We start from the raw sequence: 16,689 nt of genomic DNA on the forward strand, positions 1-16,689 counted from the left end.
TAAATAACTTTTTCTGCTGGCTGCTTTATCTAAGATTTTCTCTTTGGCTTTGGTGCTCAGCTTTTTTGCTGTATGGTACATAGATAGGATTTTCTTGTTTTTGTCGCCTTTGGGATTTATAGCACTTCTTGAATCTATGGCCTGGAGACTCATCAGCCCTTCTCTCCACCCAGTACTTTCCTACTTCTGTCCTGAGTGTGTTTAGGGCCACGTTGGTAGACATGATGGCCTCCTCATGGTGTCTTCAGTGCGTCTACCCTCTCTTGTCTCTATCCCTGTCTGCCTGTGAATTGTCCTGGTTATCCTTTTAACCTGTGTTGCAGTTCATGAATTCTCTCTTCCACTATTAAATCTGTCCATTGACTTCCTTGTTTCTGTTACTGTGGGATTTTTGGTTTTGAGTTTTCAGTGAGTTCTTCTCATGGTTTCTGATTCTCCACTGAAATTTTCAGTCTTGTCTTTTACTTTTTGAACATGTTAATCACATTCTTCCTAAAGTCTATGTCTGAAGACTCCCACTTTCTGAACACTTGATGTATCTGTTTCTGTTGTCTTATTTCCCCGGGATTATAGCCGCATTGTGCTATTTCTTCCTATGCCTGATGGCTTTTGATTGAGCACCAGATATTGTATAATGAAAAATTAGGGAAATACTTGGAAGCCTTAATGATAAATTCTTATCCCAGAAGGATTTACATCTGCTTCAGGCATTAGGGTGAGGGCACTACCAGTTATAGACGGCATGTTCTGAAGCTGAGCCTTGCTATGTCTGCTTATGGATCACACTGGGTCCCAAACCAGAGCGGGGGACCTCACTGGCATCGCCCTCCCTGTCATCCTGCTGCCGGCGTAGCCCCGTTCCTAGGGCTTTATTTCTGTCTTGCCTGCTGAGGCTGTTTTAAAGCTATACTCAATTCTTGGGGTGGCTGGGTGACTCAGTTAAGCGTCCAACTTTGGCTAAGGTCATGATCTCATGGTGCCGTGAGTTCAAGCCCCACGTCAGGCTCTGTGCTGACAGCTAGGAGCCTGGAGCTTGCTTCCGATTCTGTGTCTCCCTCTCTCTCTGCCCCTCCCCCATTCACTCGCCCGCACGTGCTCTCTTTCTCTCAAAAATAAACATTAAAATTTTTTTTAAACACAAAAATTAAGCTACATTTAATTCTCTGCTGCCTCTTCTGGACCCTCCTTCTAGATGCCTTCAGAAGAAAAGTTGTTCAAAACCTATTTGGTTTCAGTTCTATCCCAAATATTAGTCCTGCTTTTTCCCTCTCTATTCTAATTATTCTCAACAGCTTTTGTTCTGAATTCCTTAGTCTGCTATTATCAGAACCAGGAGTTCCCTCAGATTACTTTTATTTTCTGTTAAAGTGATCCTCTTTCTCTAAAAGAATATTTTGGGTTTTAAAAATTTTGAAATCTTGTGTCAGAAAATATCATTGGTTAATTGGAAATAGAATAATGATTTCAATCCTTTTCTTCCAAAACTTTATAGCTGTTGTCCATTTTCACTTTTTTTTTTTTTAATGTTTGTTTATTCTTGAGAGAGAGAGAGAGAGATTGCAAGCAGGTGAGGAGCAGAGAGGGAGGGAGACAGAATCCGAAGTAGGCTCCAGGCTCTGAGCTGTCAGCACAGAGCCCAACATGGGGCTTGAACCCAGGAACCGTGAGATTATGACCTGAGCCAAAGTCGGACACTTAACCGACTGAGCCACCCAGGCACCCCTCTATTTACTTCTTATATCTGCTGTTACTGATGAGAATCTAACCCAAATCTGGGTCTTATCTCTTTGTGAGAAATCTTTTTTTTTTTCTCTCTCTCTCTATGGAAGTTTTTTTTCATATTTTCAACTCCTCTTTAATACTCAGAAGTTTTACTATAATGCGTAGGGTTGTTTTTTGTTTGTTTATCCTTCTTGGGATCTTTTAGCCTAAGGCCATCTATCTTTTGCACACAAGCTCTCCTTTACTGTGCCTCTGCCTTCCTCTTTGTCCTCTTCCCCCAGTGCAGCCTCATTCTCCTGCTCTTCCTCTGCCTGAGGCCTGAAGGAAGGGGTTCTCCTCCTTGGGCTGATGGCCCCGCACGTGGCCGCCGCCAAGGTTGTCCTGTCCGCCAGCCTCAGCGTGCAGACTTGCGTTCAGTATGTATGTCCACTAATTACTGCAGCCTCTTCAGAACCTCTCCTGGACATCATTGAAGTGGAGCTACACTGGAACCAGTTTTTGTGATCTGCTTTGGTTTTAGTAGAACTAACATGAAAAGTCATGAAAGGAGCAAATCCCTTCGCCAATGGGCAAAGGACCCTGGAGGAGTCGTTTCAGAGAGCAGGGAACGGAGGAGGCAGTATGTGGGCTGGGCCAAGAGCCAGGATGGGGGCAGCAGGAGGGGCCAGGGACGTGGCTCTGGTGGAGAGCGTGGGCACTGCGCTCTGCGTGAGAATTCATGGACATTGTCCTGCGTTAACAGTCGTCTGTGCGGACGCCCTGTCTTGAACCAGGTGCAAGTTTAGTCCGGCCCTGGACGGGGTTTAGGAGGACGCCCAAGAGGGTCTCCAGCACCCGGGCGGCCCCTTGTCCTCCCGGAAACACTCGCTTGACAGGACCAGGCCTGGGCTTGCTCACCCTAGGGCCCCCACCTGGACTTACCTCCCGGAGTCTTTCTCCTTACCCCCCAGAATTGGCTCACTTTCATCCAGAAACCTAAATACACATGTACAGAAATAAATTTTCAGAGCTATCTTAATTTTAACAAAATCAGGATCTAAATAGTCTCATTAAAATTTTAAATGTTTTATGAAATGGCCTTTCATTGCTAATTTTATAATCAATGTCAGGGTGCCTGGGTGGCTCAGTCAATTAAGCGTCCCACTTTCAGCTCAGGTCATGATCTCACAGTTGGTGGGTTCAAGCTCTGCGTCAGGCTCTGTGATGACAGCTTAGAGCCTGGGGCCTGCTTTGGATTCTGTATCTCCCTCTCTCTCTGCCTCTCCCTCGCTCTCACTCTCTCTCTTTGTCTCTCTCTCAAAATCAATAAACATTTTTTTTTAATTTATAATTGATACCTAGGCCTTTGTTATTTTCAGTGATTTATAAAATTTTGCATTGCGTTTAATATTTACTTTAACAAGCAACTTTGCAATTGAGTAAATCTGTTGCTAGAGTTAAAATTTTATGGTACTCTAAATCACAGTAGGTATTATTTTGATCAAGTACATTTTTCTTTCCAGCCCTTCTTGTTTTATCCCAACATTAAATACTGTCCGTAAATCTTGGTTAACTTATTGTTTATCTCCATTTAAAGTTTTTCATCCACTGTCTTAAGTAAGTTTTTAAAATAACATTGAGAATTTTAAACTTCTACACAAAGCCATGAAATGTCTGTTGTCCCTTTTAACGTCACTCAACAGGCTTAAAATGAAAAACATTTTTAATTAATACTTTATGTTCTTTTAGGTTTTAAAAATTGAGAATGTAATTGTCAAACCAACTTCTACTTCTGTTGAGCATGTAAATTATATTTAAACTTACAAAAGTATCTTTAATCCTAATTCCGTAAAAGTTCAAAATACTTGGGAAGTATTCATCCTGAAAAAAAAAAACAAGTAAGCAGCATAATGTACACTTTAAACTTCTAAAATCTATTAGTAAGAGCTAATTTCCTCAAGTGTTAAACACATTTGCAACATAAAACACCCAAATATTAAAACCATTCCACATGCCTTAGTAGAAACTTAAAATTTTAAGCTTTTACCTGAAATTCTAAACTAAGTAGGTTCTGCTTGGTGTCATTAAAGTCTCCGGCTGAAAATGAAACAAAACCAGAGCTTTCTTTAAAACAAGGAAAGAGAGGAATGTTGAGAAATGCTAGCTGACTTCTTAGTAAAATCGAAAATCACTGCTTCCCTTGGGAACAAATGCCTTTCGGATCTTTGTGCAGAGCCGCCAAGAGAGTAACCAGGGAAGACGGTTACCAAGGGAAATATTTGTTCTCAATCACAGCAGAAGCAGAAAGCAGAGGCAGGGGGAGAGAAACCGGAGGAGCAGTAGAGGCTCACTAAGAAGTATGTGGTGTCCCTCTAAGTTCACACCAGCCTCCACGGTACCCCTTGAGCTTTACCAGACTACAGAGACGCCATTGTTGCCACGTGGAGGACCGTGCATTCCTGGGATGCCTTTAGTGGGGTTAACTCGCTGTCCTCTGCCTGCTCCCCCAGTCTGCAGGCAGCCTTGTTAACAAAGCACAGAGCTGTTACATATTAATGTCACTGAAATTATGTAACTTCCAGCCTTGAAGCAATAAGGAGAAAATGTGCAAAGGAGCTTTGAGCCTTCTGATGATGGTTACTCTGGCGAATTGGTTGTCTACTTTGGCCTCGGTTTTTTCTATCTACAAATGAGCAGGTCAGAGAGCGGTCAGGGTTCCAGGCTCACACTGCTGCTTATGGGGACCTTGGATGAGTTACTGTTGTTTCTGATTAAACTTTATCCTTCTGTACAACTGGGATGATGATACCTACCCTGCCAATGCAATGAATACCCTATGTGAAGTGCCTGTCACAGACTAGGGAATTATTTAATGGCTATTTTTAAATTCTTACTATTCTACTTCAAGTGTCTAAATTTTCTGACAGAGAAGAGCTACATTTTTGTTTTTCCAAAATCTTAAAATGACCTGGGTAGATCAAATCAAGGTAATTGACTACACACGTGGGCCATCCAAATGCCTTAAAATAAACTACATATATATGTGTATATATATATATATATATATATATATATATATATATATGCAAAATAATTAGTACTATTAGAAGAAATGTTGAGAAATTCCTTAAAGATTAAAGGCACAGAGACTCTGACAGATAACACTGCAGCCCAAGTGTATGGGACAGGATAGCTCTGTGGGTGTTCCCCACAGGTTTAGAAATTCCAAATGCTGGGAATGGTGACGTTTGTTAGAGACTGCACTTAAGAATAGCAGGTTAGATGACCCCAGTCCTCCGGATGTCTCCATCATTTGTTGTGAGTATTAGGCATCTGCCCCTAAACTGAACCTGTGTTCTCATCCACTGGGCTTGGGTGGCTGGTGGAGCAGGGAACCCCCATGTTCAGAATCTAAGCTCACCACTGGCACAACCCACTATAAAGACAAAATTGATCATCCCCACTGATACGTTTTGGTCAGCATTTTAACCCTATACTGTTAGTCGTGAGCAGATAGCTCAGGATTACAAAACATTTGGGAAGATTCTACTATTAGAGATAGGACCCCACCTTCCTTCCCAAAAACGCTTACACACAATCAGAAAAGAAAAGGGCTTCGGAGATTAAACAACAGTGTGATACCACTACACACTTACTAGAATGGCAAAAATCCAAAACACCGACAACACCATATGCGAGCAAGGATGTGGAGCAATAGGAACTCTCATTCCTTGCTGGTAGGAATCCAAAATGGCGCGGCCATGTGGGAAGACAGTGTGATGTTTCTTAGAAAACTAAACATACTCTTAATCTGTGACCCAGCAGTCCTGCTCCTTGGTATTTACCCAAATGAGTTGAAAACTTATGTCCACACCAAAACCTGCACACAGATGTTTACATCAGCTTTATTTATAGTGCCAACACTTGGAAGCATCCAAGATGCCCTTCAGTAGGTGAACGAGTAAATTAACTGTGATCCATCCAGACAATGGAATATTTTTCAATGCTAAGAGGAAATACTCTTATCAAGCCATGAAAAACCATGAAGGAACCTTAAATGTACATTACTAGTGAAAGAAGTTAGTCTGAAAGGTTGCATACTATACAATTCCAACTATATGACATTCTGGAAAAGACAAAACTGTGGAAACAGTAAAACATCAGTGGTTGCCAGGGATTAGGCCAGAGGGAGGGATGAATAGAGCACGGAGAACTGTGAAGGCAGGAAAACTACCCTGTATGATCATACTAGTGGATACATGTCGTCATACATTTATCCAGACCCATAGAATGTGCACCACCAAGAGTGAACCTCAGGGTAGCCTATGGGCTTGGGTGATTAGTATATGTCAGTACAGGCTTATCAGTAGCAACAAATGTACCACGCTAGTGGGGGGTGTTGGTAATAGATGAGGTCACATATAAGGGGTGGATGGGGAATGTATGGAAAACCTCTCTGTACCTCCCTCTCTGTTTTGCTGTCAATCTGAAGCTTCTCTTTAAAAAAAAAAAAAAAAAAAAAAGGCGGGGGGGGCACCTGATTTGTTGAAATACACTGTTTGGGGAGGGAAAAAAATGTTGATGAACTCAGTGTTGGACAGTGTTTAAGACAAACAGAAGCCTTGGGGCGCCTGGGTGGCGCAGTCGGTTAAGCGTCCGACTTCAGCCAGGTCACGATCTCGCGGTCCGTGAGTTCGAGCCCCGCGTCAGGCTCTGGGCTGATGGCTCGGAGCCTGGAGCCTGTTTCCGATTCTGTGTCTCCCTCTCTTTCTGCCCCTCCCCCGTTCATGCTCTGTCTCTCTCTGTCCCAAAAATAAAATAAAAAACGTTGGAAAAAAAATTTAAAAAAAAAAAGACAAACAGAAGCCTTTACACTCTTTGTAGCGGTTTGTTGTCCCAGCATTTGACTCCTTGGGATCCATTATAGAAACATCTTTAGCTGTACATCTGTGCATCCAGGAAAGTACTTGGAAACATTGTAACATAAAAGGGAAGGAATTAACCCACTAGTATATTGACAGGGAACAGTGGACTGCCCTAAGCTGGTAGAGAGACAAGTAACTGTTACACCGGTTAGCAAAGTTGTCCACAATGTACCAAGAAGAAAAAAGAAATGTCAAAACAGTACACGTGCTGTATTATCTTACCTTCTAATAATGTATAGCACCTTCCTGGAGAACAGACAGGAAGGAATAAACAAGGAATAAATAACAGACTGTTGATAATGGTTATCTCTGAGTGATGGAATTATGCAGGGGTTTTACTATGTAATCTGTCCTTTTATAACATTTTTAGCCTTTTATAACCAGATCAGGGGGAAAAAAGTAACTATTAAAAAGAATTTAAACAATGAGAAGTAACTTAAAGTAGCAGTGTAAAGACAGGAGTTACGGACGCCAAGTCTGACAGCATCGCAGAGACCAGGACTCTGGTTTCTGAGGTCCCCGCTCTGACTTTGTGGCTTCATGGACTGTTATGTGAATCCTTCCGCAGAAACTATTTTAACCACATAGTACATGGAAAATCCTGGTATTCGAGGTCTCCTCCCCTGTATTACTGCAGCCGTAACTGTGTCCTGAGACTTGGCCCTGACAGCTGCTCTGCAGCTTGGTGTCTGTCACCACGCAGGTGTGAGCAGGTCCCCCAGCGCCTGGGCCACAAGCGTGGCTGCTGTGGGTTCAGCCTCCAGAACACATGTTTGAGTAAGGTCACCTTTTCAGTGTTTTTACCCCTGGGGCTGTGGGATACCGATGAGTTAGTTTTTCTTATATGGGTGTGGTTGCTTCCCATGCAACAACTTCAAAGATAAAGCTACTTGTTGACAGGTTTAAAGAGGCTCTTCTCAGAAATGGGTGTTGCCTCCTCAGGCTGTTGTGACACCCACCCCGTGCCACAAGTGCCTTCAGCCACTTCACACCACGGGGCGTGATGGTTGTTCCATCTGCTGTCACCGACTTGCCCCCTGGAAGGGGTACATTTACGTGCAGTGCTGATGTGGGAATGTGCTGTGATGTGGTCAACGGGTGTTTGGACAGTTTCTCCTTCGAGTTTTGGTGCGTGCTTCTACAAAGGTCCTGTAATGTGTGTACTCCCACCATAAATACACAGAATGCCCATTTCTCTGTCACTTTATTTTTAATGTTTATTTATTTTTGAGACAGAGAGCATGAATGGGGGAGGGTCAGAGAGAGGGAGACACAGAATCTGAAGCAGGCTCCAGGCCTCGAGCTGTCAGCACAGAGCCCAACGCGGGGCTCAAACTCACGGAGTATGAGATCGTGACCTGAGCTGAAGTTGGATGCTTAACTGACTGAGCCACCCAGGCGCCCTTCTCTGTCACTTTATTTTTAAAATGATTTTCATGCTCCAGAATAGGTAATGCAAATACATGCAAGTGCCATGAATTTTTACAACAAAGTTGTAAATCAGTTTTCTGTATCAAATATTGGCAGGTGGGTGACTCTCTGAACCTTACCATCAAAGACCGGAAAAGTTTGATCACTATAAAAACATTTTGAAATCAGCATTGTAGGTGGTTTTTTTTTTTTTTTAATGTTTTTCTATTTATATTTGAGAGAGAGAGCACGCTTCCGTGCACGTGCGCGCACACACACACACACACACACACACACACACACACAAGCAGGGGAGGGGCAGAGAGAGGGGTCAGAGGATCTGAAGCAGCTCCAAGCTCTATGCTGACAGCACAGAGCCCGATGCGGGGCTCAAACTCATGAACCACAAGATCATGACCTGAGCTGAAGTTGGACACTCAACTGACTGAGCCATCCGGTTGCCCCTGGCAATGCAGTTAAAAAAAAAAAAAAATGAGACCCTGAGCACAGCAGACCTCAGAGGTCCTGGGTAGCTTTATGCCCTTGGGGAGACCACCAGAAATGCCAAGAAGCAAAACTGTCAATGAAATAGAAAACACTCATACAGCAGACAAGATCCACAATGCCAAAAGCTGGATTTTTTTTTAAATAAACCTACTAAAGTCGGTAGCAAGTCAGATTCAGGAACAAAGAGGAAGAGTGTAGGTTACCAGTGTGAGGACTTGAAAATGCTGTCAGTATAGATTCTGAGAGCAGTTAAAAGAACATAAGAGGAGGACCACCTGCGGGGCTCAGTCAGTTGAGCGTCCATCTCTTGATCTTGGCTCAGGTCATGAGACCAGGGTTGTGGGTTCGGGCCCGGCATCAGGCTGCACACTGAGCGTGGAATCTGCTTGGGATTCTCACTCGCTCCCTCTGCCCCTCTCCCCTGCTTGTGCGCTCACTCTCTGTCTCTAAAAAGATATAAATAAGTAAGAACACAAGAGCATATTATCGACATTATGTCAGCAAATTTACATGATATGACAATTCCTAGAAAATACAATTATGAAACTGCCATAAGAAGAAACAGAAAATCTGAATTGTCTGTAACTATTAAGGGAGTCAAATTCATAATTTCAAACCTTCCCACAAAGAATACCACAGGCCTATATTATTCATCAACAAATGTTATTGAGCAGTAGTTTTTTTAATTTTTTTTAATGTTTATATATTTTTGAGAGAAAGAGGGACAGGTCGTGAGCAGGGGAGGGGCAGAGAGAGAGAGGGAGACACAGAATCCGAAGCAGGCTCCAGGCTCTGAGCTGTCAGCACAGAGCCCGATGTAGAGCTCGAACTCACAGGACCACGAGATCATGACCTGAGCCGAAGTCGGACGCTTAACTGACTGAGCCACTCAGGTGCCCCCTGAATAGTGTTTTAAGGCATAACCATACAACAACCCAACAAGGGTAGTAAAGAAAAGGAAAATTGTAGACCAGGCTCACTACTGAACATAGATTCACAAAAGTAAAATCCAGCAATATATAAATAGGATAATACATCATGACTACATTGGGCTTATTCAAGAAATACCTGGTTGATTTAAGAATAAAACCCGAACAAACAAAAAACAAGCAAAAAATAACAACAGCAAAAAAAGACATTATATGATCATGTTTATGTGTTTTGTTTTGTTTTCTTGAGAGAGAGCATGTGTGTGCATGGGGGAGAGGCAGGGGAGAGAGGATCTCAGGCCCTACACCCAGCAAGGGGCCCGAGGCAGGGCTCGATCTCATGACAGTGAGGTCATGACCTGAGCTGAAGTCAAGAATCAGACACTTAACTCACTGAGCCACCCACACACCCCGTCATGTTAATGTTTAAAGGAGAGTGAAATAAGGCTTTTGCATACTAGAAATGGAAGAAATTCCTTAGTCTGACAGAGTGTCTACAAACCACACACTTCCACTTTTAGCTACGTACCCAAGAGAAGTAGGAATACATATCTACATGAAAACTTACACGTGAATTTCTAATTTCATTGCTACACTGTTCATAACAGCCAACGTGAAAACAACCCAAATGTCCATCAGCTGATGAATGCATGAATAAAATGTCCATCCACCCAGTGGAATATTACTTGGTAGTAAAAAGGAATAAAGCGTTGATACCTGCTCTGTAGAGGAACCTCAAAAACACACTGCTCCGTGCAAAAGACACTTGTGAGAGGACACAAACTGTATGATTCCATTCACATGAAATGTCTAGGAGGAGCCCATCCATGAAGGGAGGGAGTGGGTGAGAGTGTCGGGGGGAACGGAGTATGTTTATGGGGTGACTACAATGTATCAAAAGTAGGCAGTGGGATGGCTCCCCACTAGGAATGTACTAAAAACCACTGAATTGTATACTTTAAAAAGGTGACTTTTATGGTTTGTAAATTATATCTCCACAAAGTTGTTATTTAAAAAATACTCAATGGTGAAATACTGAAATGTTTCCCTTTCTGGGATAAAGACAGGCCCACTGAAGGTCATGGCCAGTGCAGTAAAGCAAGAAAAATAAGGAAAAAAGAGATATGACAAAAAAAATAGGTAATGGAAGGAAAAATTTTTACCAGTCCCAGATGATGTGCTTCTACATATGAAATTAAAACATAACTTTGAGATAAATCATTAAATCATATAAAGTGTTTTGCAGGTGCACAATGTATAAAAATCAGTTGTTTCTTCCTATCGTTAGAGGACAAGAGAAAGGGAAAGATGTGTTTTAAATATCAGATATATTCAAGAATATTACAAGTGTTTACGAATAAATTAAAGCAATGATGAGCAAGATCTTTTCGGAGAAAATGTTGGAAGACAATTACAGATGACAGTTTGGGGAGGGGAGGTACCACCCCCGGGGATGGAACGTTCAGGATCGCAAAGATACCATTTCTACTTATGCTGATTGGATGTGATGCAACTTCATCAAAATCCTAACAGATTACCTCCCCCACTTTTTTTTTTTTTTTTTTTTTTTTTTTTTTTGGTGGAACTTGTCGAATTCCAAAATGTGTATGGAAATACAGGGATCTAAGAAAAGCGAGGCCAGTCTTGAAGCAGAGTAGCCAACAGGCTTTCTGTCCCACACATCAGCTCTTATTGTGAGGAGCTGCAGTAATTAGGGTGGATCGCCCACAACTTGCAGTGGGACCCGAATTCGGCTCCTGGACGTGGGAGAGAAGTGGTTCCGCCAGCATGGCTGTTGACAGGGACCGAGACACTGCAGAGAGGAAACCACACTGTCCCGTTGCCCTCCAGAGACCAGAGCCAGGGTCTGTGGACAAACACGGACAGGCTGGCTTGGGCTCCGTGCAGTGGACAGGCAGACAGGCCTCATGACCAGTCCTGTTGCCTGAACTGCCTGGCGAGGTTACGAGTCCGCGTGACTGGAAAGTCCTTCTGTTGGGAATGCTGCACAGGGGCCTGTGAGACACTGATGAGGTTCCGTGATCTTCGGGGTGGTGTGGCACGTCACGGGCCCCAGGAGGTCTGCCTTCTTAGGGACTCCCCCCACTCCCCGAGATAGTGCTCAGGTGCAAGCCTAGTAGAATGAATGGCCCACTGGGACCACCGGATCTCTGTCTGTCAGCCCTGCCCTCCACTCGGTCTGCAGCCTCCCCCAGAAGTCCCAGGCCTATGGGGCGGTGCCTGAATCTCCATGCTGAACGTGTCAGGTGGGAACACACGGGCTCCTTCCCCTGCATTACATCCGGGTGTGGAGACAAACCAGCAAACATCGGTCTACTCGAGGATGCCGGGGGCATTCTCCTCCCGTCTCAAATATCCTTTATAATGGCCCAGAGAGCCGGGCTCAGAGTTAGAATCCTGAACTCAGAATTCGCCTCTACAACACGGTAACATGGTGGCTTAGGAAGGAGTGGGTGCTGGTCTGCCACACCTCCCACCCTGTGTCGTGTGCTGTCGCCTCCTTGTGGGAATACCCAGCCTGTATAGGCAAACCCTTTAGGCCAGGGTTGCTCACACAGCGTTGCAGTATGTCCTCACGGTGAGTGAGCCAGGGAAGGGGCTTACGTGGACCTGGAAACAAAGCCATTTGGGCGGGAGCTCTGGTGTCTGAGCCCTACGCATGATCTCGAGGAGGAAGCACCTTGCCTAGTGAGGAGGGCATGGCCAGAGGAGGACCCAGTTCAGGGAGCCCCTCATGCCCAGTCTAAGTATGGGACTAAGATGGGAAGCCGACCATGAGTGGACACCATAATTCTCAAGGAAGAAAATATTCTGGGTAGAGATCTGTAGGAATATGGTAAGGACTTGGTGTGGTGGTTTCATTGTGATGCAGTTCCCCAAAATGATGTCTTCTGTGGTGCCATGTTTGTTTTTTTTTTTGATGTTTATTTATTTTGAGAGAGAGAGCATGTGTGCGTGGGGGAGGGGCAGAGAGAGAGAGAAGGGGGGGGAGAGAGAGAGAATCCCAAGCAGGCTCCATGCTGTCAGCACAGAACCCGATGCAGAAGCTCAGTCCTACAACCCTGGGATCATGACCTGAGCCGAAGTCAAGTCGGATGGTTGCCTGACTGAGCCACCCAGGTGCCCCGAGGTGCCATATGTTTCCCAATGTACTTTGCTCTCGAGATCAGGGTAGTGCTACTACTGAGAGTGTGACACCCGGGACACTGTCCGAGGTTATGGGGCTTGGGGGGCAGAACACCCGGCAGACAGGAGAAGCAAGCGGCCCCTGTGCGGGATTGCAGAGCCTCTTCGTGAACTCGACTGGGCCACTGTGCTCTTGTCCTGAACTCACACCTCCCATGCGGCCATCTTGTTGGACTCAGCCTAAATCTGAGTGACTCCGCCATCTTAAGAGGGTATTGGACGTAGCAGGGACTGTGTCTCAGTGGGGTCACGGTGGAGCCCGCACACGGGGCCCTTGAACAGGAGCATGGCCACTTGCTCTTCGCCCACCGAGACACACAAGCTTCTGTCAGCCAGAGAGAACATTCTGTGTCCCGTCTGGCAGCCTTCAGACTGCCATCCATTCCTTCGTCCCGCTTTTTCCTCAAGCTCCGGAAAAGTACAGGAAACGCCTCCCCTGCTGCCCTCCCACTTGTTCGCGTGCTGCGTGGTTCCTGTGGCCCCGTGGAAGTGCCCTTACCAACGTCCCGGCGGCCCCACGGCCACCCAATCAGCCTTCTCCCGACTCTTCATTTTCTTACTGATTGCCCGGTCCTTGGAAGTCCGTCCACTCTTCCCTCTGCCTTTCTGCTTTTCTTTCTCATCGTCTTTTTCCCGGCCCCGTCGACCCATCCTGCTCTCCTCCATGATCTTGTCCCTTCACTGGGCAGACACGACCCGGCACTAATCACGTTGCTCTGACACATGCCCGTGAGCCACAGATCTGTGCTACGTTCTCAAGTGTTTCCTGAGCTTTCTCTTCAAATTGCCAGCTTGCCTTTGGTCAGCTTGGCGTGGGCCTCTCCCAGCACCGCGTCAGCACATTCGGAGGAACAGCATGCCCTCTCTACCCGCAAAACTAGTGATCCCTCCTGTGTGCTTTACTGTAGACAGTTCACAGTAGTGCACAGACACTGCCGTCCTGCTCGGAGGAATTTTCAAACGTAGTTCAGTTTCTGCTTTTCACAGCTGTTTATTAAAGTTTAGGCTTGTTTGGCGATTTTCGTGTGTATCCCGTCCCCAAAGCCAGTATGTTGTTTTGCTTAGATCCAAACCAGCCCATTTTAACACTTGTGATATTCTGACCAGAGTTCAAGGAAAAGGTTACAGAAGAAACTTTGTACCAAAAAAAACCCCACATTTGGTATTTACAGTTAATTTCCATTCTTAAAAACTACAGTTAGGTGATTTTTTGCCATAAGAGCGTACATTCACTGCTGAAAGTGTAATGCATATCACTCAGCACTTCAATAGTCTTGTCGAGACATTTCTGGTGTGCGCGTTGGCAGAACGGGTCTTCACCTGTCCCTGCAAACCCTGTGTGCGACGGGACGGGAGGGAAGCAAAGGGACCAGCATTAAGATGTTCCAGTCTGCCCCCGGTTCTCTCTGGGCACGCTATACGTGTGATCTCGAGGCCGCCTTCAGCCCGGTGACACACGTTCTATCCTCCGCGGCATTACCGAGGTGAAGAGAGGAAACCAGCGCTTCATGGGGGTCACTCGTCTGCCTGACTTGCTGAGACATGGGGGAGAGGGCGGTGGCCCCACCACTGTCAGGCTGGAGCCCCTGGTCCGCGGGCCCCCGCCCCGCACACCCCGGGGTCACACCATGCCCCGCAGACACATAGGCAGGAGAGCCATCCTCTCCGTTGTGGCTCCACATGCCCATGCAGCCACAGGAGGCAGATGCCTGGGGATGAGAACCAGAGGGCAGATGGGGCAACAGTGGCCGCAGACGTCAGGGTCCAGCTAATCTGGGGAGCTACCCCCAGCACCGCTTGGTGGGCCCCACCCTCGGAAGCAGGTTCTTGTCGTTAGGGGAGGCCACCGTCCACCCGCACGTGTTTCTCTCTGGCGCTCCGGACGTGGCATTCCTGCCCCAGCCTCCAGAACTGGCCCTTCCTGTAATTTTCTGCAGACCCTGAAACCCATGCTTAGCGTGAGGTTTGCGAGAAGATCACACATATGGCAGCTTTAACATTTGCTGGGAATGGGGATTCTTTTCCACTGATACACTGTCTGAAGGAGATGGCTTTGGACCAGAGCGACCACAGTGTTTACAAAGATATTTAGTAAAAATGAAGACTTTGGCAACCAGTGTAAACCATCATTCATGGGGGATAAAGTGAAGCCTGCTTGAGGTTTAATAAATCAGAACTTAGTGTGTTTGTCCACAGCCTCAGTTTTTCCTCATTACTGGTAGGTGATGTCATCTGTTCCTTTCCACTTGAATCTTTGAGTGTCCAGCGGTAGGAAAAAATCCACGTTAACCTCATTTATTATGCTGTATTTCCATGCTTAAAGAGAAAGCTTAATTTTATTTCTGCCAGATACATGAATACAGTCTTCAGACTGTTGTCAAGGATTTATGTGGTTTTTATAAGACGAGTGTTCTGGACATACTGGCTTTTTTGTACATGCGCAGGGATATTGTGTTTGAATTAAGTTCTTTTTTTTTAAAGAATTTGTTCTTCTAAGTGTCAATCTATTCTTTTTTTTAATGTTTATTCTTGAGAGACAGAGAGAGAGAGAGAAAGAGCACGAGTAGGGGAGGGGCAGAGAGAAAGAAAAGAAGACAGAATCTGAAGCAGGCTCCTTAAGTTCTTTTCTTAGTTTGCCCAAATGAAACTCTGATTTTAAAAAGAACAAAACTGGGTCGCCTGGGTGCCTCAGTCAGTTAAACATCCAACTTCGGCTTAGGTCATGATCTCACGGTTTGTGGGTTCAAGCCCTGTGTCAGTCTCTCTGCTGACAGCCCAGAGCCTGGAGCCTCTTCAGCTTCTGTGTCCCCCTCCCCTGCTCGCACTCTGTCTCTCTCTCAAAAAGAAATAAACATTAAAAAGAAAAAAGAACGAAACTAGTCGCCCCCCAAAATCCCGGCAGAATAGAAAATTTAGGTATTGCTACAGAACGTAAGGACTGAAATCATCCACACCAGCTGCTGAGACAAGCAATACACACATGACAGTATTGGACACGGTGCTCGTCATCACCCGGCGTCTTTCTGCCGCACCGAAGACTTGGGGTGTTGCCACCTGGGGGAAATTCACAGTAAACCCAAGCAAGAGCCCGACAGCCACTGTTTGACAAGCTCAAGCCTCCGCTTTCTGGTGCCTGCTCTTCCCGTGCCCTCACTGAGGCACCCGCTTTTCCAGGCACTCTCTCCGGACATACATTTGTCCCTGCTTCGTATTATGATTAGCAGTTTCCATACATTTTCCCCACGTGGTAGGTGACATCCTTGAGGATTTGCACATGGGTGTATAGGCAGATGAGTCATTGAACAAGTTTTTACTGTGTGTGTCTTCAGCTGGTTGCTGTAATCTCTAGCGGTAAAGGGCGTCCTCTCTGCTGAGGGATCAAATGGCTGCCTCCGTGGTACACAGTGTGACCATTGCTGTGGGGGCTGTGGCACGTTACAGAAACGAGCAGGAGATACCTGTGTGGAGTTTTCCCAGCAGGTCAGCAGAGGACACGTGGTCCCCCTCCTTCCAACCCTTAGTCCTGTTGGTCTTCCCAGCCCCTTCGATGCCTCCTGTAATCTTCCTCCTCCTCCCCCTCCTCCTCCTCCTCCTCCTCCTCCTCCTCCTCCTCCTCCTCCATCTGACTTCAGGCCTGGACCCTCTTCTATAGCTATAATTTCTCTCCAGGTGAATTTGATCATCTGTGTGCCACCTGGATGCTGGTAATTTCCAGCTGCTTTCTTGACATGTCTATTTGAAGGTCTGGGAGTCGTCTCAGACCTAACAGATGCAAGTATTAAATACGGCTGTGGTCACGTGTAAACCAAACCTCAAAGGATACTTAAGTGTTTGGATACAGAGAGGTGAGGTGAGAATATTCTCGGCAGAGAGCACAGCGTGGGAAGCGAAGGTGGTTGTGAGATCTGCAGGCTTGAGTGCAGGCGAGAAGCAGCCGCATCCCCACAGATTTCGGAAGAAACGTTGATAGTTTGGGGCTCTTCCCAAAGGCAGGAGCAGAACCAGTTGTG

At 45.7% G+C, this 16,689-nt stretch overlaps 2 protein-coding genes across 8 annotated transcripts in view; one reads left to right on the plus strand and one right to left on the minus strand.

Annotated features, from left to right (window-relative positions):
• Positions 1-4,239, minus strand: part of ECM2 (extracellular matrix protein 2) — a 33,360-nt gene extending 29,121 nt beyond the window's left edge. For 2 of the 4 annotated variants that reach the window (XM_019434287.2, XM_019434284.2), the window contains exons 1-2: positions 4,115-4,237; positions 3,749-3,798 (exon numbers count right to left, since the gene is read on the minus strand). The gene's annotated coding sequence lies outside the window, so the exon portion shown is untranslated. Of the gene's footprint in view, positions 1-2,643; positions 2,698-3,748; positions 3,799-4,114 lie in introns of all 4 variants that reach the window. The other 2 variants (XM_019434285.2, XM_019434286.2) reach the window with 2 other exon arrangements.
• The window catches only part of CENPP (centromere protein P), a 228,023-nt gene that overhangs the window by 181,178 nt on the left and 30,156 nt on the right, over positions 1-16,689 (plus strand). The window lies entirely within an intron of this gene.

Source organism: Panthera pardus, unplaced genomic scaffold, assembly GCF_024362965.1.
Source record: "Panthera pardus isolate Hobbes unplaced genomic scaffold, ASM2436296v1 HiC_scaffold_20, whole genome shotgun sequence".
NCBI classification, from domain to species: domain Eukaryota; kingdom Metazoa; phylum Chordata; class Mammalia; order Carnivora; family Felidae; genus Panthera; species Panthera pardus.